This window comes from Scleropages formosus, chromosome 2 (assembly GCF_900964775.1).
Source record: "Scleropages formosus chromosome 2, fSclFor1.1, whole genome shotgun sequence".
Taxonomy (NCBI): Eukaryota; Metazoa; Chordata; class Actinopteri; order Osteoglossiformes; family Osteoglossidae; genus Scleropages; species Scleropages formosus.
This window is the reverse complement of record NC_041807.1, coordinates 32103216-32130470: the sequence shown is the minus strand read 5'-3', so window position 1 is coordinate 32130470 and position 27255 is coordinate 32103216. Positions and strand designations below refer to the sequence as shown.

General features: G+C 43.9%; 1 protein-coding gene across 5 annotated transcripts in view; it reads left to right on the top strand.

Moving 5' to 3' along the window:
• The first annotated feature begins 7145 nt into the window (after nt 1-7145).
• Nucleotides 7146-27255, top strand: part of slco4a1 (solute carrier organic anion transporter family, member 4A1) — a 32250-nt gene continuing 12140 nt past the window's right edge. The window contains exon 1 of one of the 5 annotated variants that reach the window (XM_018737785.2): nt 7146-7166. The gene's annotated coding sequence lies outside the window, so the exon portion shown is untranslated. The other 4 variants (XM_018737781.2, XM_018737783.2, XM_018737784.2 and 1 more) reach the window with 4 other exon arrangements.

Genomic DNA, 27255 nt, shown 5'->3' with positions numbered 1-27255 from the left:
CCAAAGACATTTGTTCCAGGAATATTACTCACTCACTTTAGCTTGTGTATGACTGAGTGAGTGATTGTGTGGCTACCCTGCAACGGGATGTCACCCCATCTGGGATGTACCACCTAGCCCAGTGCCCGAGGTCCCTGGAAGAGGCTCTAGGACACTGTAACCCTGAACATGAGAGGCACTTATCAAAAGTGAGACAGATTTATATTTACCATAATCAGTGCCTGTGGCTGGTTGAGACTGTCCGTGTGTAATGAAGAAGCGGGAATATGGTTGGTTTTGTTATGGGAGTGTGAAAGAGAATACCAAGATTGATACCACCGAGGGAAAAAGACCTTTTGGATGTGAGACACCAAGTATGTAACTCTCTTCAAACTTCTGATACAAGTGACAACACTGCTGTACAGAATAAAATATCTGTTGTGGAAGCAAAATGAGGGCATCCAACTGAAAAATAAGCCTGTAGGGTATATAATTTCATAAACTACTGTAGCAGCTGGGGTGGTGCGGCGGGCTTGGCTGGGTCCCACTCTCTGTTGGGTCTGAGGTTCGGGTCCTCCTTGGGCTGCCTTGCAACAGACTGGTGTCCTGTCCTGGGTGTGACCCTCCCCCTCCAGCCTTGGGCTCTGTGTTGCCGGGTTGGGCTGCAGTTCTCCTTAGGACAAGCAGTTTCAGACTCTGTCTGTGTGTGTGTGTGTGTGTGTGTGTGTGAGAAAGCAGTTTTTTTGTTGTACAAGGCCCATTTATATAAGGGCTACTTTGCTGGCTAATAGCACACTGCCATATGACTGAGGGAGAGAGGAAAACAAGCACCATAGTGGTTAGAGCCATCACACTGCAGTTAAGACTCAGGATCAAATCCCACCTCCTGTTGAAATAATACAAGCAAATCAGTGGATTTCATTGTGCTTCTAACAAGAAGAATGATTACTACACAAATACTGAATGATCAGAGTGGGATTTTGACATTCAGTTCTGTATTACACTTAGTCAAGGTACCCATCCTGAACTGCTCCAGTAAAAATTGCCCAGCTGTATAAATGGGTAAATAATCATAACAAACTTAGTATAAAAACACAACACTATTAGTTCCTTTTGAGAAAAACATCAAAAAAATTAATAAGAATTTCTTGATACAAACTTCCATTCTGTAGATTTTAAAAACTATTCTTAAGTGCACAGCTTAAATAATGGCTTAATCTACAGTCTACAATGTATGTCATCTGGACACTTCCCGAAAAGCGCGTGTGCATAATTAATTCCCTGAAGCATCCTGTCACACCACCACGGTACTGTGAGACAGCAGCGCTCCATCACAGTTATCACTGCATCTGAAGAAGTATGTCACAACAGCAAGTTAGTATTAATCACATTTTTAAAACTCTAACTTGTATTCTAGGCACAGAGTAAAGACACATATATAAAGACTTGATATATATTACCATTATTATAACATTGTGGGGGGTGCGGTGGCGCAGTGGGTTGGACCGGGTCCTGCTCTCCGGTGGGTCTGGGGCTCGAGTCCCGCTTGGGGTGCCTTGCGACAGACTGGCGTCCCGTCCTGGGTGTGTCCCTTCCCCCTCCGGCCTTACGCCCTGAGTTACCGGGTAGGCTCCGGTTCCCCGTGACCCCCTATGGGACAAGCGGTTCACGAAGTGTGTGTGTGTGTATAACATTGTCAACATAAAATTAAACTTTATAACAAACTTACAGTATGCGCAACTATTCAAGACAACACCCCTGCACTGAAACCAGTCATTCGGCAACAGCTTTTTATTAACTGCAGTAACATTTTCATTAATATGTTACTGATATTTAAGTTTGAATTAGACATTTATCACTTGGTAGTTTCTTCCATTAAATGTTTAATTTCAGGTTATTACATGAAATTAAGATAGCTGGCTAGGTAAGTAAGGACCACGTCTGACTACACTAGTTCGACTAAGAAAACTCTTACTTCATATTTGAATCTTTCCATCCGAACAATTTCATGACTATATAGCAGTTGTCAGGACTGTTGAGGTGGGACTTATTCAAGAATTTCAGAATTATGCAGCCAAGGTTTGATCAAAAATTCCAAGGCTGTATAGAGGAGGTTAAATCAAGAATTACAGGAATAAACTGGGGAGGTTTAATGTTTGACTCAGATGTTAAAGACTACAGCCAAGGTCTGAAAATTTGAGGACTACACAATTGAGGTTTACCCCAGAATATGAGAAGTATACAGAGGAGGTTTGATCCAGAATTTCAGAGAAATATAGGACAAGTTGGAGCCAGAATTTCAGAATACACTACAGGAGGTTTGATTCAGAATTTCAGAGCGATACAGAGTAGCAGGTTTCCTCAGAATTAGTCTTAGTTGACCACATTCCAAAGAAAACGACTGGTGAAGCTCTAGTCTATTGGGCTGTTCATTGGATTATTAATGAAGGGAGGCGACGCTCACAAAAAATTTCTGTGCTGCTCAAGTCTGTCGTGTCCTGGAGAATTTAAAAAGTCACCACTACCGACACTTTCTTTTTTTGCGTAGACTTGTCATCCTCATCTCCGGCCTGCAAATTTAATTAAACTTGCTTTTGACGTTTCAAATTCAACGCAACGCCCACAGTGACTTCGTGAAACCTTTGCTTGCTGCATGAGGAAGCGAATTCGGATGTTGTAGTTGTACAACGGTTCCTCTGAAGAGAAATTAAATCACACGACCCAAATACTGCCGCAACACTCTTTCAAAACTTCCGAATTCCCGGAATTTACTATTTGGCGGTTATATGTCTGCTCACTTCCCCTTCAGGCGAAGCGCGTGCATGTTCGAGCGCGCGACAGCAGCGGGCAGGTCTCGTGACACCTACGTGACGATCCCTAAACGCGATATAGCGTGACAACTGGGCCACTCGCGGGCAGTTGGCACATGCGTCGAAGGCGCCGTCCGAACGACGTCACGACTACGTGATACTTGCACGCGCAGTCCGCCCTCCGAGGACGCAAAGCTCGTGCTTTGTTAAATAAGACCGAAGAGTGCGGGGTCGTGGTAAAAAGCTCTCCGGTGTGTTCTTCAGCTTCATAACGTGGGACTGCGTTGCGTCATCTTTTAACAATACTTAAAAGAAAATATTAAACATCACACAAAGTATTGTACCCAAAAAATCGCCACTTTCACCTCGAGCTTTTTGTTCGTTATGAAGAAATAACCTGTTATTGTGTATAAAAACCCACTGCTGACAGCAGCGCTCTCTGTTCTGCTCGTGGTTTGTTCGTCGTGTATGACAACATTGATTGATAATATAATATGCACTGAAATTCAGATTATGTATCATGCTGCTAACATTTAATACTGATGGTTACTGTAAATAAAGCATGGCCCCCCCATGGAAGAAACTAGAAAGTCGTGAAGAGCAACAGAAGACCAAAAAGTATGGTCGAATAAGTTTTATTTCTCTTCACACGGAAATACACTACAAAGTGGTAAAATCTAGTGTTTTATCGCCCCATTCCGACGCCGGGATAGTGGTATTAGTGCTTACGTCACTGAAACCGACTAAGAGTTAAATACAAAGATGATTTATGACGGCGTGTGAAGTACTTTGTTTCCTAGTATCTAAGTTAACTGTCAGTTGCGTTAATTAGACCCAAAATAAGTACATTACCCTCTAAACTTCTTGAACAGTACCTTTATTTAGTTAGCTGACACTTTTCTCCATACTAGAGTGTTGTTACAATTATTCACCCATTTATACAGCCAAGTAGTTTTACTGGAACAATTGTGAGTAAGTACCTTGCTCAAGGGGGGGGGACAGTAGCGCTAACCGCTGCTCTCCCATTACTTTCTTGATTTTGAACATAATTATATGTATGTAGCACAACTGAAGTGTAAGCATGAGGGAACTCATAATTGTAGATGTTTTTGTTGGTATATTGGATTATTTTATTTAAAAACAATGAAACAGCACAATGGAACAATTCGCAAGTCTTAAATAAAAAAGAAAACCATCACTAAACCACAACATTAAAATCACTGACAGGTAAAGTGAATAACACCGATTGTCTCGTTACAATGGCACCTGTCAATGGGTGGGATATATTAGGCAACAAGTGAACAGTCAGTTCTTGAATTTGATGTTTTGGAAGCAGGAAAAGTGGGCAAGCGTAAGGATCTGAGTGACTTTGACAAGGGCCAAATTGTGATGGCTAGACAACTGGGTCAGAGCATCTCCAAAACGGCAGGTCTTGTGGGCTGTTCCCGGTATGTAGTGGTTAGTACCTACCAAAAGTGGTCCAAGGAAGGGCAGCCGGTGAACCGGCGACAGGGCCATGGGCACCCAAGGCTCACTGATTTGCATGGGGAGCGAAGGCTAGCCCGCCTGGTCCAATCCCACAGAAGAGCTACTGTAGCACAAATTGCTGAAAACCTTAATGTTGGCCATGACAGAAAGGTGTCAGAACACACAGTGCATCACAGCTTGCTGCGCATGGGGTTGCATAGCCGCAGACCGGTCAGAGTGCCCATGTTGACCCCTGTCCACTGCCAAAAGCACCTACAATGTGCACATGAGCATCAGAACTGGACCATGGAACAATGGAAGAAGGTGGTCTGGTCACGTTTCAATCACATTTTATTTTCGATCATGCGGACAGCCGGGTGTGTGTGCGTTGTTTGCCTGGGGAAGAGATTGCAGCAGGATGCGCTATGGGAAGAAGGCAAGCCGGCGGAGGCAGTGTGATGCTTCGGGGAATGTTCTGCTGGGAAACCTTGGTTAGATTGTTGCAGACCCCTTTATGGCAGCAGTATTCCCTGATGGCAGTGGCCCCTTTCAGCAGGATAATGTACCCTGCCACACTGCAAAAATTGTTCAGGAATGGTTTGAGGAAGGGGGTGCGGTGGCGCAGTGGGTTGGACCACAGTCCTTCTCTCTGGTGGGTCTGGGGTTCAAGTCCCGCTTGGGGTGCCTTGCGGTCCCGTCCTGGGTGTGTCCCCTCCCCCTCCGGCCTTACGCCCTGTGTTGCCGGGTTAGGCTCCGGCTCCCCGTGACCCCGTATGGGACAAGCGGTTCAGAAAATGTGTGTGTGTGTGTGTGTGTGTGTGTGTGTGTGTGTGGTTTGAGGAACATGACAAAGTGTTCAAGGTGTTGACTTGGCCTCCAAAGTCCTGAGATCTCAATCCGATCAAGCATCTGTGGGATGTGCTGGAAAAACAAGTCCGATCCATGGAGGCCAATCCTCGCAACTTACAGGACTCGTAAGGATCTGCTGCTAACATCTTGGTGCCAGATACCACAGGACACCTTCGGAGGTCTTGTGGAGTCCATACTTTGACGGGTCAGCGCTGTTTTGGCGGCATGAGGGGACCAACACAATATTTAATATTAGGCAGGTGGTTTTAATGTTTTGGCTGATCGGTGTATGATTGTTCTATATATCTACGTGTTTTTTAGACATTCCACAGACGCTGAAAAACAGTAATAGCCGGAACGCACCCAAGATCCAATCTAATGTCGCAATACTGTACATACATGTACATTTGTGAGCGCTTTCCTGTTAATAATCTATTCCATTTGTCTTGGGAGGATCCAGTACCTTCTGTAATACTTAACAATTGCTGCGGTGAGCACATGTTAAAGTACTTTTGTAGCATGTTCATCAACAAATGGGTAGATTTTAATTTTAGAACATTAACTCATATTTTAATAGGAAAATGAGGGGATGTGAGATGTACGTAGCTTGTCTGCATTTTGCACATAATGAGAATTCCGAGTACTGTACACAAATAAATTGTAAGAAAAGCCCTTTATTTTCAAGGAAAAGAGTACAAGTGAAATGTGTAAAGTTACCATCGGAGCCTGTTAATAATCCAATCTCACCTGTTCTTACGGACAAAGCAAAGGTCCGAGTTCTGTTTCAGTGTTATGACGAGCATATGTTTACTGGCTTTTTTCTGCAGGCCCAGGAAAGTCCTCCTTGGAAAGGGATCCCAGGTCAGTCAGCAGACACCTCACCATAATTACTCACAGATATTTTTATAAACCTCGCGACTGCGGTACAGTGGAGGCGAGTCTGCTGGTGGGAGATCTGCTCATCCTCACACTGGCTCCTCATCCCAGGACAAAGACGAGTCCCATGTAGAGTGCAGGCAAGGGCAGCGGGTTCTCTTTCCAGTAGCTGGCGGAGATAAGAGGGGAAACAGCTGGGTGGCGACGCCAGCTGAACGGAGGTCCACGGCACGTGCTCAGGTAACGGGGAAACCAAGTGGATCTCTCTCGCTAGCACGGGCACGTGGGCGAAATGGCTGCAACTGGATTCCGCTTATTGTACTTATCCGTACTGTTTTGTTGCTCATATTTTCGTTCGTCCCAACATCTGACAAGTTTTCATTATTGTTTAATCATTATTATTCATTATCACACCGTTCTGCTTAGGCCTATGACATCTTGGTGTGGGGTAATGTAGTAAGGCAAACTAGTAAGGTCATACAATTCTTGTCTAGTTTAGGCTTGACGCCATCATTAAACACACACACACACACATTTTCAGAACCGCTTGTCCCATACAGGGTCGCAGGGAACCGGAGCCTACCCGGTAACACAGGGCGTAAGGCCAGAGGGGGAGGGGACACACCCAGGACGGGACGCCAGTCCGTCGCAAGGCACCCCAAGCGGGACTCGAACCCCAGCCCTACCGGAGAGCAGGACTGAGGTCCAACCCACTGCGCCACCGCACCCCCTCATCATTAAACAAAGGAAATTTAAACAAGTTAATCGTGGACTGTTAATGGGCATAAGCAGAACACATTGATTGATTGATTGATAATTCATTCATTCATTATTAATAACTTAGCATTATTACGATTATCCTTCCTTTCGGATATCGCGGTGGCACATGGAATAGCGCCGGTGCCCCAGTTGAATATGGGTTCAGTCCCCAATCAGTGTGTGTGTGTGGAGTTGGCGTGTCTTCACTCTGTCTTTGCATAGGGGGTAAACGCGTGTAAACTCAGCTGAAGAGCGAGTCCAGATTACGTTTACCGCACGTTACGCTGCTCTGCTGTATTAGTGTGTGACGCGTCGTGACCTGACGGCTGACCTTGGCGAGGTGTGAGCTAAGCGCGACACCGGACTCACAGCACCGCGCGTCGCTTTGCCGAAAAGCGTTTAACATACATGTGTTCATATAAGGAGGTATGCAGTTGCCATATTGTATGTAATACGGGGGTACATGGGTTTGATGTTGCACTGAGAGCTCTTGAATCAGCCGCATGCACCTTGCGTTGGTTCAGAAGTTACAGCAGTTGTAGCGGTGTACATTCATTGGCTGTGAGAGCATAGCGCCACCGGAGGGCTGGGCTCACTGGGGGACGCGCCACGGCGCGGCGCTGCTTTCGGTCTCACAATGATTGAATGAATGACATGATCGGCACACGGAGGCGCATCCGCTCGGTACGATTTTAAAGATGATACGGTAAGCCGGCGATGGAGCGCAGAGAAGAGGAGGCACCAGCCCGACATCGACACGTGAGTAGGACCGCGCGACGAGCCGCGCGTCTGTGTCGCCGGCCTTTTTATTGTCACAACGACGACGATGATGATGATCATGGTGATGTGAGTTCCGTTCGGGAAGCATCGTCGGCACATGCTGCGCCGATGATGCTCTTGCGGTCGTGGGTGTGTTGGAACCGTGGCGTGGGGTGGAGGATCAGGATCATGCGGTGCGACACACATGCTTAAGCATGATGCTTCCGTGTGTGTTTTTTTTAAATTTTGAATGACCATTTCAGATGAATAACGTAAAACGAAAATACGTGACACAGTGAACTGAAAATGACGGATGTGATGTAACCACTTTCACTCGTAGCCGCGCGCGAGATTCACCAATAAGTGAAACACATTTTTCTCTCAGAAAATGATAAGCACCGTTTTTGTGATTTTGTTTTTTTTTTTTTTATGCCCAAATCATTTGGGCATTGAATCAATCACTTGGTAAATGATTGAAACAGAAGACGGGTTCGCCTGGCTGGTTCACTCTTCCTCGTGTCTGAAACAAACAGCAGCCGGGTGTGTCATTTAGTATTGTGAAAGTAATGAAATGATGTATCGTTTGTTTCGGCCAACGCAAAATCATCAAAATGTCGCGTAGAGCAACTTCGCTTCGCTTCAGCGTCGAACGAGGTCGGTAACTCCCTCCTTGTCCCTGTGTTCGCATCTGAGGCGGAGCAGGTGGAATCAATCAATGAGCTCAGCATCTCCCCCTGGCTTCTGAACCATCCCAGACATCATCGTGTGTGCTCTGGAGAAGTAAAAAGTACTCAGGTGCTGCCTGAGGTCAGGTGGAGCAGGTGGAGCAAACCCAAGATGAGTCGTCCTGGTTCCGCAAGCATCGCTGCTCTTCAAGGAAGTGAAATCCAGTCATCTACCTGTTGTACTCTCTACTCCCTGCTGCTGGTATTTCAGTAGCTTCAGTAGCTTCTACTTAATAAATAAATGTAATATAATGTAAGCTGAGATGGAACAAGTGGAGAAAACCCAGCATCTCCCCTAGCTTCTGAATCATCTAAGTCATCGGTGACCTTTGAAGTGAAAAGTACTTGGGTGTTGCCTCACTCTGCTCTATGTTGGTCTTTCAATAAGTGAGGTGAAGCAAACCCAAGATCTGCCTTGGTCTTCTAGGCAGTAGTACCCCTTTGACAATTGTAAACCAGTTGTGTACTGTTGTACTGTCTACTCCCTGCTGGTATCCCATTAGCTGAGATTGAACAAACAAAACATCTTTGATGGGTTCTGAAACATCCTAGTCATCAGTGACCCTTGAAGTGAAAAGTACTCAGGTGCTGCCTCACTCTGTGCTCTATGTTGGTGTTTCAGTAGGTGAGGTGGAACAAACCCAAGATCAGTCTCGGTTCTGCAAGCGTTTCTGCTCCTCGCAGACGTAGAATCCGGTCGTGTACCTGTTGTATTGTCTACCCCCTGCTGGTATGTCAGTAGCTGAGATGGAACAAGTGGAAAAAACCCAGCATCACCCCTGGTTTCTGAACCATCTCAGTCATCAGTGACCCTTGAAGATGTAAAAAGCAGTCATGTACTGCTTTACTGTCTACTCCCTGTTGGTGGTTAAGAAGGTGAGATGTAGCAGGTAGAACAAACCAAACACTCAACAAACCCTCAGGCATTGGTGCCCCTTTCAGAAGTGGAATCCAGTTATGCCTCGTATTGTTTACTCCCTGCTGGTGTCTCAGTATCTGTTCCATCTCACTGGCAGTTACTGTATATGAGAGTGATACAGCTGAGGCTATCAGATATTTTGCAAATTGCATTAGTTTGGAATTTAAGGTGATTTGTTCGTAAAACATAGCATCAGTAATTTATTTTTCTGCTGCACATATTTTGTGTAACAATTGATGGATATTAACTTGGACATTAGTAAGACTGCAGTAACAGTAATGTCAGTAATAATGGTCTGAAATTGATGGATGGAGTGTCAAGCTCGGCTCAACACTAATGTACATATTTCGTATTATTTCAGAATAGTTTTCCATAGCTGTGGGGGACAGATTGATACCAGATTTGCTAGGACAACGTGTGGGCGAATGTTAGGTCAGTTCAAAATAATTTACTAAGTCTTTCAACTTTGACATTTGTTTTCATCATATCTGTAGAAAAGAAAGTATTATGTGAATTCCAATGCATCAATGGGTCTGAGTGTCTGGACAATACTTCCTTGTTGGAATCAATGTCTCATACATTTTTTTTCAGTTTTATTATCCCTCATCCCCAATCTGAATCATATTTTTATGTGATCCTCAAAGATTAGTCCTGTGTTTATCACGGCATTGTCTGTCGTGCATGAACTACAATGACCTTTACGGGCAAAACTGCTTTACAGGATTCACTGGTTCAGTGAAAACAATGCAAATGCACAATGAAGGAGTTGATATTGTGTCTCACAGGTCCTGGGCGTTGGACATGAGCTCAATCCCTACTCGCTTGGGGTTGAGTTTGAGTAAAGGAGTAACATGTTCTCCCCATGTTTCCCAAAGATGTATTTCTGGTGGGTTTGTGAGTCTAAATTGCCAGTAGCGTGAGTGTACGTGTTCAGATGTGTGTGTCTGTGTGTGTGTTAGATTGCTCTGCTGTTTGAATGGATGAATCACTGCAGGTTGTTAGTGCATTATATCTAGTGGAGTAAGTCTTCTTGGACGATGGTGTCATAAAAAAGGCTCTGCTAAATGAATAAATGTAAATGTGTCGCACCACCCAGCTATCGAGAGGCGCACAAAATCCAGACTCGGTAAAAGCGCATAAATGCCTTGTAAGTCAAAGTAGGAGTACTAAATTACACTTCTTATAAAGTGGAATTCTTGCTATTTGAATGGGCATTTCTTAGAGGATGACTGTATAAGAAAGACGAAGAGATACGTATGTATTATTGTCTTGCTGGTAAAGGGCAAAGCAGGGAAGGCCCATTAATTCTAAAAGTGCCCCTTCTCTTGCCCTAGTAGTGGTTGGACAGCTGCTGAATTCCTGTTCTTCCTCGATCGGGTTCTTCCCTTGAATGCGGATATTGCCTGAGTCTGCTCCAGCTGGCAAGGACAGAGGGGTAGCAATGCAGTCCTCTCTCCCTGAAGGCTCCAGCCAGCCTTAGGTATATATACAGTATGTGTTGTGTATATGTGTCTGAAAATGCGTCAGCAGGTACTATGTAGGAACTGAACATTTATGAGCAAGTACTGCTACTAAGGTACTGCACTTTTTGATGACACTACAGGGACAGTGGACTAGATCCTGTGGGGACATCCCCATGAGAGCAAAAACTTATTTACCATTTACAAAGGGAAGCAAAATGCCCAAAAGATGTTTTTTCAGCCTTCTACCTGTTTTTTTTCTTTTTTATTATTATTATTTTTGTTTGGCTGGATTTAAAAATACATTATTTAATAAAAATGGTAGTCTGTGACACATACATGTGTGTGTGCGCTTGTTAAGCAGAACAATAGAAGTATTAAGAATGAGAGCCAAGCTGGTTGCAGACCCTGGCTCACATTAACGCTCAGTCTGCTACTGTGGTACCTGTGGTCGCTCGAAGAGTCAGACCAGAGACACTAAGATCAACCCACATTTTCCATGTCATCACTGTGCATTTCCTATTTGTCTCACAAATTTCTTTCTTTTTTTTTTTTTTTTCCTGGGCACATGGTTCCCTATGATAAAAAAGGGTGTGAAGTTTATAGAGTTTCACCTTTCCTGGCACACTGCATCCTTCAATCTTGTGCGCGTGCGTGCATGGGCCCACACGCAGGAGGAAGCTACAGTGACTCAGCTGTCTTTCACCAAAACGGAAGCAATGTCTGCAAGCAATAAAATACTGATTTTGTTTGACCGCAAATGTTTGTGTGATATCCATCCTCTGTGCAGGGAGTGTCCTTCAGTGGACAGCATGGCATCTTTTACAATTCATATTGCTCTCTGTGCCATCTCGGGAGCAGCTGACCTACATTACTGATATGGCCTATTGATTGGTGCGGTAACATACAACATGGGGTGCGGGGGTTTGGCCGGAGCCTGTGCTGTGTGTGCTGTCTGGGGTTCGAGTCCCGTTTGGGGTGCCTTGCGGTGGACTGGCGTCCCGCCCTGGGTGTGTCCCCTCCCCCTCTAGCCTTTCACCCTGTGTTGCCAGGTTGGGCTCCAGTTTGGCGGGACAAGCAGTTGTAGACATTGTGTGTGTGTGTGTGTGTGTGTGTGTGTGTGTGTGTGTGAGTAACTAATCCTTGCATACGTTATTTTTGGGGTCCATTTTTGAGCTGGGGCTTTGAATTCCGCAGATAGCGTCACCCTCATAATTACTATAATTTTATTTTCATGTTCTCATCAGCTGGACCCTTGGGGTTGGGGGGGGTCCTGGATGTGCTCGTTGACTTTCAGGAATGTTTACGGCTGTCAGTTTGTGCAACAGCCTAGCGTGCAGAAGTAGGTCACTTGGTTTACATGTGCATCAGTGCAGCACCGGAGGCAGTGCAAGTGTTCTAGGCCCCAACCTTTTCTCAGTACTAGGGCAGCAGGTGGTGGGGTGCTTAGCTTCTTGCCCTAAATTGCTTCAGTGAAAATTGCTCAGTTATACACATAAATACTTGTAAGTATCTTAGCATACAAATCTAACAATGTACGTCACATAAGAGAACAACCACACTTTCTGAAATTGCTTGTCCCAGGCGGGGTCGCGGCAAACCGGAGCCTAACCTGGCAACGAAGGGCACAGGGCTGGAGGGGGAGGGGGCACACCCAGGATGGGACACCGGTCCATTGCAAGGCACCCCATGCGGGACTCAAACCCCAGATCCGCCAGAGAGCAGGATCCGGCCAAGCTCGCCGCGCCCCAATCCCCAACCCCCAACCCCCATAGGAGAACAGTGTTGGTTAAATGAATAAATAGTAATGCTGTTGCATAATTTCAGAATCTTTTCTCATACTGGAGAGGTATGGATTGAACTCCAGAGGAGGATTTGCGGTGCGTGTTCCCACTTTTAAGTGGTTGTGTGCATGGTACGCTATAGATGAAATGTGTGCATCATGAAGACAAAGAACTTGGACAATCCAACATGACATAAAATGTAAGACTAAAAAGAAATGGTATCAATAAGAACAGCAAGACAAAGATGGCAACATTATACTGACCTGATAATGGAAGGAAACCAACAGTAATTTTAAATGTGTTGTCTGTCTGAATGATTACTGGGAAATGGATGGGTTAGATGCACTGAATGTTTTGGCATGTGCATGTGGGTAATGAAATATGTGTGAAGTCTGCATGTTCTACCCTGTGTCTGGGTGGGTTTCCTCCAGGTGCTCTGGTTTCCTCCCACAGTCAAAAGACATGCTGTTCAGGTTCACCCATAGTATGTGAGTGACACAGAGAGTGTGTTGCCATGATGTATGGATGAATGACCCAGTGTAAGTAGTGTATAGCAGTGTAAGTCACCTTGGTGAATAAGGTGTGTGGGCTGGTAACACTACTTAGAGTTCATTGGAAGTCGCTTTGGAGAAAAGTGTCTGCTAAATAAATAAATGTAAATATACGAGTGCACAGCAGCACACAGCTTAGAGGGAACATTCCTTCTAATATTTGACCTCTGTTCCTAAAAGAGATGGTGTAACACATGGCGGACAGAGGCAGAATGGCTCTAGTGAGTCCTGGGCCAGTTCTTGCTGCCAGTGAAGCCCTTCGGTGCAGTTCTGTGAAATGTCAGGGCCACCCCAGGCTCTCCCATTTGCATAGAGTACATGAAATGCTCAAGGGATGCTGTGACACTGGGAAAGCCCTGACCCCCCACCCGCCACGACGTGTGCCCTGTCAGAAGGCATTGGCCAGTCAGGTCACCGAACATACAACACAGTAAAGCGGGTGAGCAGAACATGTAATGTTGCATTTGATTATGAACTGTACCCTCCTAAATGCATTTCCCTTTAGCTTCACCGGAACCCCAGTACATGTAACTAAGGTACTGCAAGTTTCAAAGAAGCGTAGAAGTCCACTGCTAGTCAATGAATACACAGACAGTTTTGAAAGAACAAAGTTGTTTTGTATGATTTTTTTTTCCCTCATTGTTTCTTAATGCACCAAAGTAGAATATGACCTCTAGAATAAGAGCGTGCATTATCGCGTCACAGTATTTATTTATTTATTTATTTATTTTTTCCAGTGCGTGTGGGTGTTTCACCTCTCTGTGTTTGTGTGACCCCCTTGTTCTCCAGGCTGTTCTGGTTTTCCTAAAAACAGGACAGAAGTTAAAATTGTAGTTCTGCTTTGGAGACGGTACCACACAACAGCGACACACCTACGTGTCATTATAACTCAGCAGAGCTTTGTCAAGCTTTCTTACTCCAAATCCAGTTGGGAGACGTAGCGCTCTTGGCAACAAGTTTTAATACACCTGTCGAACTCACCTTAATTGTGGGAGAGCCTTATTACACATGAGTCACATATCCAAAGTGTAAAGGTCAGTTGATTTGAGTGTGAAGGGAAAATAACACTTCTGCAACGCTACTGAACTTAACAACTTATTGTTTTATTTTTCTATGAGTTGTACGTCGCTTTGGAGAAAAGGGTCTGCTAAATGAATACACGTAAATGTACTGTTGTCGGATTTGGCTGTCGCCGTGACACCCAGCAGGGACCCGCATGAAGGAACCTCTATCGTTCATACAGGCCTCCAAAACATGGACAAGCTGGGCAGGATTCTCGAATCTTTGGTCACCTAAGACAAGAACAAAGGTAACAAAATTGAAAACATAGCCTTTACATTTACTCTGTTGCTAGTCTTTTTAAGGAAAATCACAGTTATCTATGTACCGCACAAGTACTTGTACTTTTGTCTAGCGCATGAATGTACGATGGCAGTACGGTAATGTAATCTGCCTATTGGTAGTGTACAAAACTCTTAATTAAATCTTTTGTGCGTTTCATCGTGACCATTTCTAACGTGGAGTAAATATGTGTTACAGTGATATTATTTCAGTCATTATGAGGACACCCAAGATATGTAGTCCAGCAGTTCAGTTTGTTTGTTTCTTTATGAAATATCAGACCTATTTTAGACCTCTAGGCCAGCCTTCGTGTTTAGGATGAGTTCCCGCTTGTTTTTGTGCAGTGTTCACCTGTGTTACCACCTGTGTTTGTTAAACTCTGTACCAACTTGAGTTCACTCACTCAGGTTTATGCGTACTTTGCCCCTCTTTTATTTCATCTGTAATGGAGCAGGTTTGTTGAGAAAATAATCATAATGATAATGATGTGAGCCATAATAACACAGAACTGGTAGAACAATACAGGTTTCTTTAAGTTTTCTTATGCCAAACGTAAGAGTTCAGCCTCTTGGTACTTCACCAACTCAGAGGTGTTTCAGGTGAGCCATTTCCTGACATCTTAAATGTCCAGAATTCTGCATTAACCTCAGAAGTTAATACCAAATGTAAGTACTGATAGATTTGTGTGACTCTGCAGACCGTTGTGCTTTTCCAGCATGAAGTTCTTGGAATCACACATACACACTGTCTGAGACCGCTTGTCCTGAGCGGGGTTGCGGCTGGAGGGGGAGGGGACACACCCAGGACGGGACGCCGGTCCATCGCAGAGCACCTCAAGCAGGACTTGAGCCCCAGACCCACCAGAGAGCAGGACCCGGCCAAACCCGCCGTGCCACCGCACCCCATCCTCCCTGCCCCTCCCCTCGGAACTAGTTTGAAGTGATGTGTGTGTGATTTAGCTTTGGACTGATTTCCATTAATTTGGTGTAGAACAAAAAAGTGTGTATGACTGCAGAATTGGAAAATTACTGAAATTAAAACTAAAAACACAAGGGAAACATTCAATGTTTTTTTTTTTTTTTTTTTTTTTTTTTTTTTTTTTTTTTCTTCCCCCCCCCCACATGCAGTGTGTTTGCACCTGCACTGCAGTTCAGGTTTGTTGGTTATGTAGAAAAAAAAAAAAAAAATGTATGCACATGCGGAAGTGCGTGCGTGCGTGCGTGCGTGTGTGTGTGTGTGTCTTCTCAGTAATAGGCCATTGTCTGTGGTTTGTGCTTTTGTGAAGATTTGTGTTGTACCTCAGCAATTAACAGTTGATACCTCTCACCTAGTGTGGCTTTGCGTGATATTACACATGATATGTTTCACTGGTAAGCTGTTAAAACGTTTTATGTTTTACAGTCAAACCCATAAAAATAATGTATGAATTAGTAAATTTAATCATGTACGTTTACACAGTAAGCACACACTTTTCTCTGGAAGGATGTACAGTTCAGGGTGTACACACATACACATCTTTAAATGTCAGTATTGTGATTTGGTATCTGTACATGGATACCTGACTGTTGCAAAACATATAAAGCAGACTACCTCTTTTCCTAAGGGAAAGGTGGGAGTGGTTGGGAGTGCTTTGCCAGCAGATAGCATTGTGGTTAAAGACATAGACTAGCTTGATGCTTTTCTGGATTAGTAAATTGCTGAAGGGTGCCACGCCAGAGTCACAGTGATTCCTTATGTTTTTAACCTTTTTTCAATTTTAACTTCTTTTCTTCATTTGTTCCTTTGTTATGTTTAGAATCCAGTCGCTATTCAGAATGTGTTCCATCTGTCTTCACCGGTTGGGTGTCACCGTTTTGTCTAGATTGCCTTGTGAAAGAACAGCAGTCAATGAATTATTGAATCAATCAATGCATTAAAGCATGGCAGTGGGACTGTTGGACTAAATCCTACACTCAGTGCATTTAGCCAAAAAGTACACATAATAAGTCATATACACTGTACATTGTTGGTGCGTGTAGCGTGGGAAATGTTAAAGAGGTCACAGATGTCTTCACATAGTTAGTAACAGTTGGCTGAAGCATACCTCCCCTTGCTCTGGGCTCTTATCTGGCAGCCTGGGTGAGACAGGGATGATTGAATTAACCCCATTGTCAAAGACCCCCCGCTTGTCTGAAGTGGGTTCACTTGTTGTTGGGGGTGGGGGAACAATTTGGACCAGCAGGAGTTATCGTTAAATATTTAAGAAGTAAAATAGATCCCCTCTCCTCCTCCCCTTCACCCAAACCCCAAACAGAAGCCTGAGGCTGTGGAGTTCGTGGCTTTCTGTAGACCCAATGTTACCTAGACCTGATGCCCTGCTAAAGAAAGCACTTTTTGCAACGATATTTCATTACTCTGCTGCGTCAGATGACTTCCAGTGCCCTCAGGGCACACGCACAATCTGTACATTTAGAGATCATATTGAATGATGGGTTTTTTTGGAAGTACTCTTTGAAAAGCCTCTGTGGATTATGCTGAGAAGAAAGGTATTTTGACAGACTTTCTTCCGTTACTCTGATCACCAGAATGGGCACCACTATCTATTAACTAGGTTTGACAAGACTGCTATTGAAGATGCTCTTTCTCACACTGTCCATTTACAGCACATTTCCGTTGGCCTTTCTTCTGTGCAGGCATTGAGGAGCGCCCACATTCTGTCGGTCTTTGTTGTGCATATCTTGCATTACAGTGCTTACAGTATGGGCAGGTCCTCTTAGGGTTCATGTTCCTTGCTGGGAATGTGATTCGCCAACATTTCATCCCCATGAATCCCCACTATTGTCCATTTACAGCTGAGTACACAGAACTGCCCTGTGTGAGTCTATCCTCATCAGTCCACCTACATGAATGGCCGTTATGAGGCAGATGTCCTTCAATGTCTTGCAGTTGAGCAGAACAGCATACAGTTGGTGGTCTTGGACTTTCAGAATTGTTGTGGGAGCTGTGGAAAGCACACTTTCTGTTTCGATGTGACGGTGCATGCCTACCACCACTTCCACTCCGCCAAGGCCATTTGAGAGCCAGGAAATGACTGCCTGATGTTTCTTTATTAAGGTTGTAACGTCATGTTATGGTACATGATGTTTTCAGTGTTTCTGCGTGCATTTGTGCAGTTGCATTCATTATGAGTGCATACTATATATGTCTGCGCAGCCCCAAAATGAGTTCATTCCACAGAATTATAGTGTCTAGATTCACAGAGAGCACCCAATAGTATTTTCCAAAGCTGGTTTCACCTCACTTTCTGAATGAGAATGTCCGCATTACAGGGGCCAAGTGCTTCTTGGAAATCCTGTGACTTTGAGAATTCAAAACTCTGACTCATCTTTGGATTCAAAGTCATTAATGGGATCCAGAAAAATATTATGGGTATGACTTACGAATATTGGCATGAAGCTGCAGCCAGCTGAGAGGTGTATAATATGGGTTATAAAAGTTCACAGAATTACCATTCCGGTGCACTTTGGAATCAGAACGGCATGGTTTCTTTAGATTCCAGAGTCATATCTACATCTCTGCATACTTTTGAGTTATATATTTGAGTCTGATTTTCTTGTCATTTTGACCTGCTAAAACAGCCACCTAAGGGGAAGGGATTTGCATCACATGTTTTAGGTCCGACTGTTCCTCAAACAATACGCTTCTGTCCAGTTAAAACTTCCATAAAGTTTATAAGCAAGTTACAGTCTGTTTTGAGCCACATGGCTATTTACTTTAATGTGTTATAATTCGGGAATGTAGCTGTTAGGTTACCTGAAATGTGTCTCATAAAGTAACCAATATAAATGTTTTTTCTTTCATTGTCTTTGAGATGCACACAGCTTGATCAGACTTCCATGATACTGTAAATGGCATAGCAATTACAAGCTTGCAGTATGATAATGAAATATTACAGTTTTGCTTGCACTGTGGGGGGTGCGGTGGCGTAGCAGGTTTGGCCGGGTCCTGCTGTCTGGTGGGTCCGGGGTTCGAGTCCTGCTTGGGGTGCCTTGCGGCAGACTGGCATCCTGTCCTGGGTATGTCCCATGCTCCTGTGATGCTGGGTAAAGCTCCGGTTCACCCCGACCCCACTTACGACAAGCGGTTTGTGTGTGTGTGTGTGTGTGTGTGTGTGTGTGTGTGTGTGTGTGTGTGTGTGCTTGCACTGTGTGGGTGTTTTCGGGTGATCATGCCTGCACTAGACAATCAATGTTCCTTTTTTAATGTCAGAACTTTTGGCTGCGAATGCGGCTTTATGGATCTTTCGTGGCCTGCAAAAAATTGAGGTACTCGGAACATACAACAGAAGATGCAATGTGTACATTACATATGATTCTGGTAAAGTATGCTAGAAGAATTCACTAATCGTGATGATATTTCAGTATAGCATAATCCAAAGAGTGCACAATTTGGAGGCTGGTAAAAATAAAATTTCAGGAGGAATGTATTACGCAAGACCCCCGGCAGCACCCGGCTGTAAGGCACATATAAACGTATATAAACACCCAATAACCTTCACGCTCCTGCATGCAAACCCACTGCCACCCCATCTCCCCTTCTCTTTTGTACAAAGGTGTCCCCCCGGCTTGACGGTAGATGCAAGTCCTCCAACAGGTTCTAAGCCAAGGTGGAAACTACGCTAAGTACGGTCTCAGAATTCCAGCTCCTGAAACGCATGTTCCTCATTGCTGCTTTACTCGTGGGGAATTAAACTTCTTGAATTAAGCTTAACTGTTATGGCCTCAGGGTGCACAGTGGCGCAGTGGGTTGGACCGGGTCCTGCTCTCTGGTGGGTCTGGGGTTCGAGGCAACAGACTGGCGTCCTGTCCTGGGTGTGTCCCCTCCCACTCCAGCCTTTCGGCCTGTGTCTCCAGGTTAGGCTCTGGCTCCCCACAACCCTGTATGAGAGAAGTGTGTGTGTGTGTGTGTGTGTGTGTGTGTGTGTGTGTGTGTGTGTGTGTTATGGCCTCCTGCTCCAGGAGAGAAAGTTATTGGCGAATCTCCCAATTAACTCACATGTTCTTATGTAAATTATATGAAAGAGAGACTGGAGCCGGGCAGCACTCGTCAGTTTGCACTTTTTTTGATAATGCAAAATCTGTTCTTCCTAGTTTGGGGCCAAAAGCCTCGTGTGCGATCCCTGTGGTGTTTACATTGAAAATAAGTAGCAATAGTGTGACACCATTCACATGAAGCGCTCAGCTGACAAAACAATGTGAAATAAATCCGGACTTTGAGTGCACTTTTATTAGATGAAAGTAAACTTGGCTATTAATAAGAGCCTAATTCCCCAAGACGTGCAGCATTTGAGCACATCAAAAGCGGCTTGTTTGCCGAAGGAAAGGAAAGATCTGGAACTCCAAAGTAAACACTTATTTTCCAGGATTGGCCGCTTTTGTGGAGCTCGGCTTCCTTACATTTAATCCCATTGAAAATAAATGAAAGAATGGCAACGCAGAAACTGGGCCGGCTGCTTCGTCTGATCGTAGGCCCTGTTTGTCCTCGGCATCCCTGCGCAAGTGACACACAAACAAACATGCAGGTCTGGACCTTGTTTCACACGCGCCATTCGGAAGGGGCCTACCCCACCCACTCGACCTAAAATCCGCGTCTTATGTAAAAAAAGGTCCTTCTGACCATTGTGAGAAGCCTCAACAGGAAGACAAACTGCCAGGCGAGGGAGACTAAACAGGGCACTTTTCCGCTGCTCACCAGGATGCGTTTGAGGGAAATGTGAACATGATCCAAATTTAATTTTTTTCTAATCAAGTCTCACGAGCGTATTATTATAAGGCGCTGCCTAACATGCGTTTTTAAGGAACTCATTATAAAAAATGAGTTGTGTCATGTATGCATTATACAAGGACTGGGGAAAACATTGCACAGTTATTTTTGTGTTACCATTTATTCGTGAGAAGAATATGTGTATTATTCTTGTCTTTACCGTTAAAATATATTGCTCAAAGATTAGAGGAAGCATCTAGAGCAGTTCCTCAATTTGTTTTGTTCTGGGTTGACACGTTTTCAGATGTTGTCGAGGCTGACTCCCATATAACACTTACAATATCCTTCCTATAAACCGTCACCAAGGGTGGGACCATTGACAGTGTGGCACTTGGCAAAGGAAAAAATTACTTTTTCTTTCCTGTATTAGTCAGAATATATAACAAGGTGTTCTTTCAATGTCAGCCGGGGGTCAGATGTTATATATCGCCTTTCACGGCAGTTAATCAAAGCATTGTACAGTAAAAGTAGGATACAACAGCAAAACAAAAAATTAAATACATTATAAAAAGCTGCATAAAAATTGCAATGAAACTTCCAACAAAAAACAATGCAAAGAGAAAATAATGGTAAAAAATGATTAATGCTAAAAAGAGAGCTCTTAAATGTGATCTTTTGAAGCGATTATGAGAATGTAGGTTTTAAGTATAGATTTAAAGGTTCTCAGAGAAGGGGAAGCTCTGATGGTGCTGGGAAAGGAATTCCACAGTTTGGGGGCTTAATAAGAGAAAGCCACATCACACAGGGCATATAGCAGCTTGAGGGACATATAAAAGGCCAAAGTTAGCGGAATAAAGATTGCGAGAAGAATAATGGACCAATAGAAGGTCACATAGGTACATAGATTGAAAACCATATAAAGCTCTGTAGATAAGCATGATGCTTTGAAGTCAACCCAAAACCTTACCGAAAGTAGTGCAGGGGTTCTAAACCAAGTATGGCGTGATCACTTACGCAAGACTTGGTCAGGATTCTAGCTGCAGAATCCTGAACATAATAGAGCTTGTTTAAGGTGACTGTGAAAACTCGAGTAAGGAAATTAGCAAATTCTAGAAAAGATGAATGAGTTAATTGGTTTTTAGGAACTAGTTAACTATAAGGAAGTATGGGATACAGTTTACAGAACTGACTACTCAGTATTTGTCATTAAAAAAAAAAAGTTGTAAAAATATTCCACATTGTCAAGTAGTACTTTTTTAAAATTTATTGTAAAATTAAAGTACTAGAAATATGGATCCAGCATTTACTTTGCATAAGTGATTGCCAAGAAGCATGACCCTAGTCTTGTCAGTTTAGATGTAGGAAATCAGAAGATTTAATGAATTAAAATGTGAAATACAGTTAGAGAGTAAGAAAGAAAGGAGTATGTACTGCTTTTTCTGACAGATACTGACAGATTGTTTCGCACAAACACCTTGTTAATGCAAGAGGTCAGATAAGAAAGGCCAGACTTGATAACACTAACAGGAAGGCAACAAGTGCAGCAACTACAACTCGGTGCAACGTTAGTGTGTGCCGAAAAGAATCTCAACGCCCAACTTGTTACACCTTGAAGCAGATGGGCTACAGCAGCAGAGGACCACGTCAGGCTCATCTTCTGTGAGCTCAGAACAAGAAGATGAGGTTTAAGTAGATATGCCGTCACCAAATATGAGCAGCCGAAGAGTGGATAAATGTTGCCTGGCCTGTGAAATCCCTGTTTCTGTTGTGAATTCTGATGCCAAAGTCAGGAACTGGCATAAAAAATGAATCCATGAACCCACACTGTGGTGTCAGTGGTACAGACTGGCAGTGGGGGTGTAATGTTGTTGGGAATGCTTTGTTTTTGGTACTAGCTGAGCATCATCTGAAAGCCATTAAGTGTGGAAAACATTATTGGTGCATCCCGTCATGGCCAGTCTAGCCTTTTTCAAATGTACAGTTGGTAACGGACCACATATGGGTGACGCCATAGACGATGCATGTTCTCCTTGTGTTTGCACCCTGCAGAGATGCACAGAAGAAGGCACTGACAAACCACTTCCTTTCCCTTCTTTGCCTAAGAAACACACCTCGACTCGATGGCACATCTAACCGCCCAATATGCCATGTCACAAAGCGTACATCATCTCAGGATGGTTCCACAAACTTGACAGTGTCCTTAATTCAGTGGTGTGCAGAGTGCCCCCCAGAGCTTCTTTGTGATGAGGTAGAACTCAGCGTTGTTAAAATAAATGTGCTGCCAGGAAATCTGCTGGAAAAGTGTAAAGCTGTCAACCCAGCAGGAACCTTGTACCCTGTGGAGTGTGTCCAACACTTTGTTGATATTCTGGAGGTAAAAGAGGTTTCCACCCAGTACTAAACCGAGCCAAAATGTCTGTACGGCCCAGCTTCTCTCATCGAGTTCCTATTTTCATGGGCAGCAATATAACATGCAAGGAAATACAATTAATATGGAGCATTTATTAGACTTCTCTGCTCCTACCATTGGAATTTCGGAAAAGCTTTTCTTTAAACCTTCATTAAACATTGTCCATCGTCAAAGGACCGGATTGTTTGCTTTGCTTTTAAAAGTGGCTTTTTTATTGGAGAATTTGAATTTGTCCTAAAACCCTGAGGATGGCGATGGTGGTGATGACTGTGTACAATGCAAACAGAAAATAAATCTCAAGCTGCAATTAGTCTAAGGTCAAGTGTAAGAGAATAAAAGAAGCTGAAGGAGTTTATGACCACTTTGTCAGAGAGTCCTCTCTTTTAATGGTATGAATTTCTGGTAGAGAATGTAAATTGTGTCATTTTGAAACGGTGTGTAATAGGATGTCTTGACTCACCCTGCCATTTGGTAAATTCAGGGCGTGGAGAGTGTATTAGATGTCGCTTGGCAAACAGGGAATGGTGTAAGTCCTACTAGAGCAGAAGTATTTTGGCTGTCTCATCAAGAACAACATTAAGAGCGTAAGCTGGAACCAATGGTAAAATGATCAGTTAAAAGGTATCAGCAGAAATATATATGTATATTAAATTTGAAATAATAAGAAACAGGGCGACATTTTGTCTCCAGAATAGATGTAATCTTTCTCAAAGTGCTGCAATGCCTCAACTTTGTGTGGTGGGATAATGGACAATTCTTGGAATAATAAAGGGGATGGATGTGTACTCAACACTCAAACTCAAGAAATTACCCGGAAAGTGGTCAAGATATTTAGATCTGGAGACTGGGGGTGCCGTGAAAGGTGTTTAACTTCATTTTTTCCTAGTGTTCATGACACCACTCTTTTGAGTGGACACAGAATGCTTCTACTCGGGGGGGGCAACATTTACATTTATTGATTCATTTATTTAGCAGATGCTTTTCTCCAAAGCGACGTACATCTCATAGAACAGATCCACGATGGTGTTTAACAGGTATCAGTAGATGATGTGGGTCCTTTGGGTATCTAACCAGTTTAGATATAGAAAAAAATATTTTTAAAGGCTAGTCCATATTACTACTTATGGTTCTGCATTTTCATTACTCTTGGTTATGTTTTCACACATTGGCTTTAGATGCAGCTGGTTTCTAAATGGCAACTGTACTATAAATATTAGATTTCTTAACGTGGAAAAGTTTGGTTTTTGTCTAGAGTGGTTTACAGGGGTGTTGATCTAGTTCACTGGTAATTTTCTGGGTCATCCTGTGCTATCTTGGTTCTATCAAGCAGCTATCTTGGTTAACTTCAGCCACTTGTTCCATTTCTCTGAGTTTTTCCTTGAAGTGGCATGGTTGCCTTCGCCGCATGATATGTTGCTGTTTCTGTGAACAACGCGCCGTCAGTTTTGTGCCCCGGCTGTTTGACCTCTTTCAGACTGTGTTAGTTAGCGCTCACATTGGCCAGCTGCTGGCGCCATGGTTAGAACCATCACCTGAAGGCCACTGGACTGAGTCCTCACTCCTGCTCTTGTACTCCTGATGGAGGTACTTACCCTGAGCCACCGATACAGTCAGAATACCCTGCTGTATAAATGGGGAAATTATTGTAAATAGCATGTTGTCATACAAAGCTTATGACATCAGTCACCTCGGGCAAAGCCGTTGGCTCAAATGAAGGTTAAAATCAATGATCCTTTAGACACTTGCATGTACTGGTTCCGGTTGCCGTACCTACGTTATAAATGACACGTTATTGGCTGTCGGCACGTGACTGAACCTGACTCGCCAGAGCAGCCGCCTTCGCAGTTGTGATTGTAAAAGCATCCGACTCCTTCTCATGTGTTGTTTTCAATATTTTGTCCGCCCAGCGTGCGTTTGTGTTTTTCGGGATCGTCAATAATTAAACCGCACCAGCTAAACCGGCGAGCGTTATACCGTGAAATTTGTGTAATTCCATTGAGTTCTTGGTAATTATGTATTTTGTGCGAAATGCCCTATTGAGTGATATGAACCCCATTTGAGAGCGAAAAGTTTATATTTAACCTGAGTATTTGTGTATGTTTCTGCTTACTTCTGTTGCCACCCCAGGGGTTCTGTGTTTGCAGGAAGTTGAGAGAGGTCCAGCAGGTTTTGAAGCCCTACACTTCGCTTCCTTTCTTGTTTGTTTATCCCCTTAGAAGTTTGTCCCACGACAAATTGTGTTTGTTTTAGTTGCTGCTGGTGTCTGGACCGCGAGAGCCGAGCTCTGGTCTGATAGGAGGGACCTCGTGGCAGGTGTGGTCTTGCTGTGTTTTTTGCCCTGTGGAGAATGTCCCCTTGACCAGTGATGCAAGTGAGAACACTGGCTTGGAGGCAGCGGGTGTGAGAGGATTCCCAGAGCTGAGGGGAGCAGAGAGACACCAGCACGTGATCTGCAGCTTGCCTGCGACCTCGGACCGCTGTCTGACTGCTCGTTGTCCAACCGGTTCCCAGACGATGTCTCCAGCTATCAGGTTTGCTTTGTGACTCATTTAAAAAAGAAGAAAAAAAAAGGAAGAAAAAAAGAAAACATCCTTTGTTTTCAATGGCATGTTGTTTGTCGTTAGAATCCAACTTCATCCTTTGGATGATCAGCCCAACGTGGATACGGGGAGGCGAGTTACAGTGGGATTAGATTGCGCTCGATCGGTCTCTTATTGGATTTTGCTGGATCAGCGATTGTTGTAAGAGGCTTGAATGGGCTGGGATAGGGTGTGACAGCAGCAGAGGGGTTTCCTCACTAAATTTCTACTTGTAGTAAGTTTCCTGTCTATAAATAATAAGCAGCATTATTAGTCCTTTACTGAGTGCTCCTGTTGCCCGTAAAGGAATTCTGGATCTTGATTTACTGCCGGGTTTTCCACTTGATGTGAACCACCACGGAACTGATCAATTTCTGTGCTCTTTTATCTTATACACATGAAATGTAAAGGATCGTGACTAGTATGTCATAGCTGGACACCAAAGATCCCGTTATTAAAATGAAAGTGAAAATTGAGCGTCTCACTATTTGAGCGTATATTTATTGTTTTAAACACTGTCTCTATGAGAACTCTTTTCCTGCCTTTGAGCTGAACAATTTTAAAAGGAAAAAGGCTCAAACAGTAAACTAAATCAGTACGAAGACTGGGGGGGGGGGGATGGACTGGAAAGGCATCAGGATCTGCATTTAATCCAATGTATTTTCCTAAATAAGCAACTTAAGAAAATAAAAAAAGGTTTCTATGGTATTGATAGCTCAAATGTTCAGCTTTTTAAAGCACACATTTATATTTAGCTGACACTTTTCTCCAAGGCAACTTAGTGTTGGCTTATTTACAATTATTTAGTTATTTAAGCAGCTGGGTAATTTTACTGGAGCAATTCAGGGTAAGTACCTTGCTCAAGGGTACTACAGCCAGAAGTGGGGATCGAACCTGCAACCTTTGGGTCCAAAGGAAGCAGCTTTTTGACTGCTTAAGCCTTTGTGTGGTACAGCTTAATGTAAAAAAAAAAAAAAAGTCAAGAAGTTAAAACAGGTTTGGACTTCATTTAAAAAGTTTCAGATTTCTCAGTTGATGTGCCGTCGTCCTCTTACTGGCACAGGGATATAAATTCCCCGTGTTAGTATGTAATAGCAGAACTATTTAAAGTCTGTACTGTCATTGATAGGTCAAAGCAAGACAGCTGGTAGAGTAGTGGTTAGCGCTGCTCCCTTTAGACCCCGAGGTTACAGGTTTGATCCCTACCTCTTGCCTTAGTTTCCTTCAGCCGGATGTTTACCCTAAATTACTCCGGTACCATTACCCAGCTATGTAAATGGGTAAAATGACTGTAAGCACATGAACATTGCAAGTTGCTTTGAAGAAAAGTGTTGTCTAAATTAGTCAATACATGTTGTCAACATACTTGAGTATTGAGTGAAAAGGGTAATTTAACAATGTAGTTAAATGTTCATCTAAAGGTACAGTATGTGCAGGTTCTTTCCCTGTTGTACTTTAAAGGGTTATTCCTGCTCACAATATGGTTAGGACAGTATCCACAGTTTCGTAGTCATGGATCTAGCAGCTCTGTTGCTAGTTTTATTGAAGACATGGCAAGTTTTCTGTAGGACCCCGAACGGTGCCTCAACGGGACACCCAGACTTAGATATGGGACAGCAGTAGTGCAGCTTGGTGGTCGGGGAACTGGACCGGCAGCAAGTTCCAGTCCCAGAATGGTCATTTGGCTGCAGTCTTGAGCACATAGTGTGAAAGACTGGACAGCAAGGATTTGAGCTTCCGCAAGGGCCCCGTAACATGAAGCAGTGTAGTAAATGTGAGCCTGTAAGTTCTGAGCGGCAAGCGCGCTTTTCACAGTTGCACAGATGCACATTCTGGGTTTTTCTTTGACGGCGGTTAGTTGGCAGGCCGTTTGCGCAAACGCGTCCGTCTCAACCGGACGGGGGAGGAGGGCCTGCTGACGGTTTCACACCGTCAGCTGTGGCAGGGTGCCCTCGCAGCCCAGCGAGATGGCTTTGCAGGAATGCTGACCCCCGCTCGGCCCCGCTCCCTCCTCTCCCTCTGAGCCCAGTGCCCAGAGGACCGGATCTGCTGCGTTTACCGCTGGCTCATCAGGGCATATTTGTTTTTTGGGTTATGAATTAACTGAAATGGAAATTGTTGTATAAATAAAATTAATTTTTGAAGCATTGTTGTTTCTGTAAACCGAACATTATGTTTTTACTGAAAACAGAGAGCTGTTCTTGCTCAAAGTGCCAGTAAAAATGAAACGTGGCCGACGTGCCGT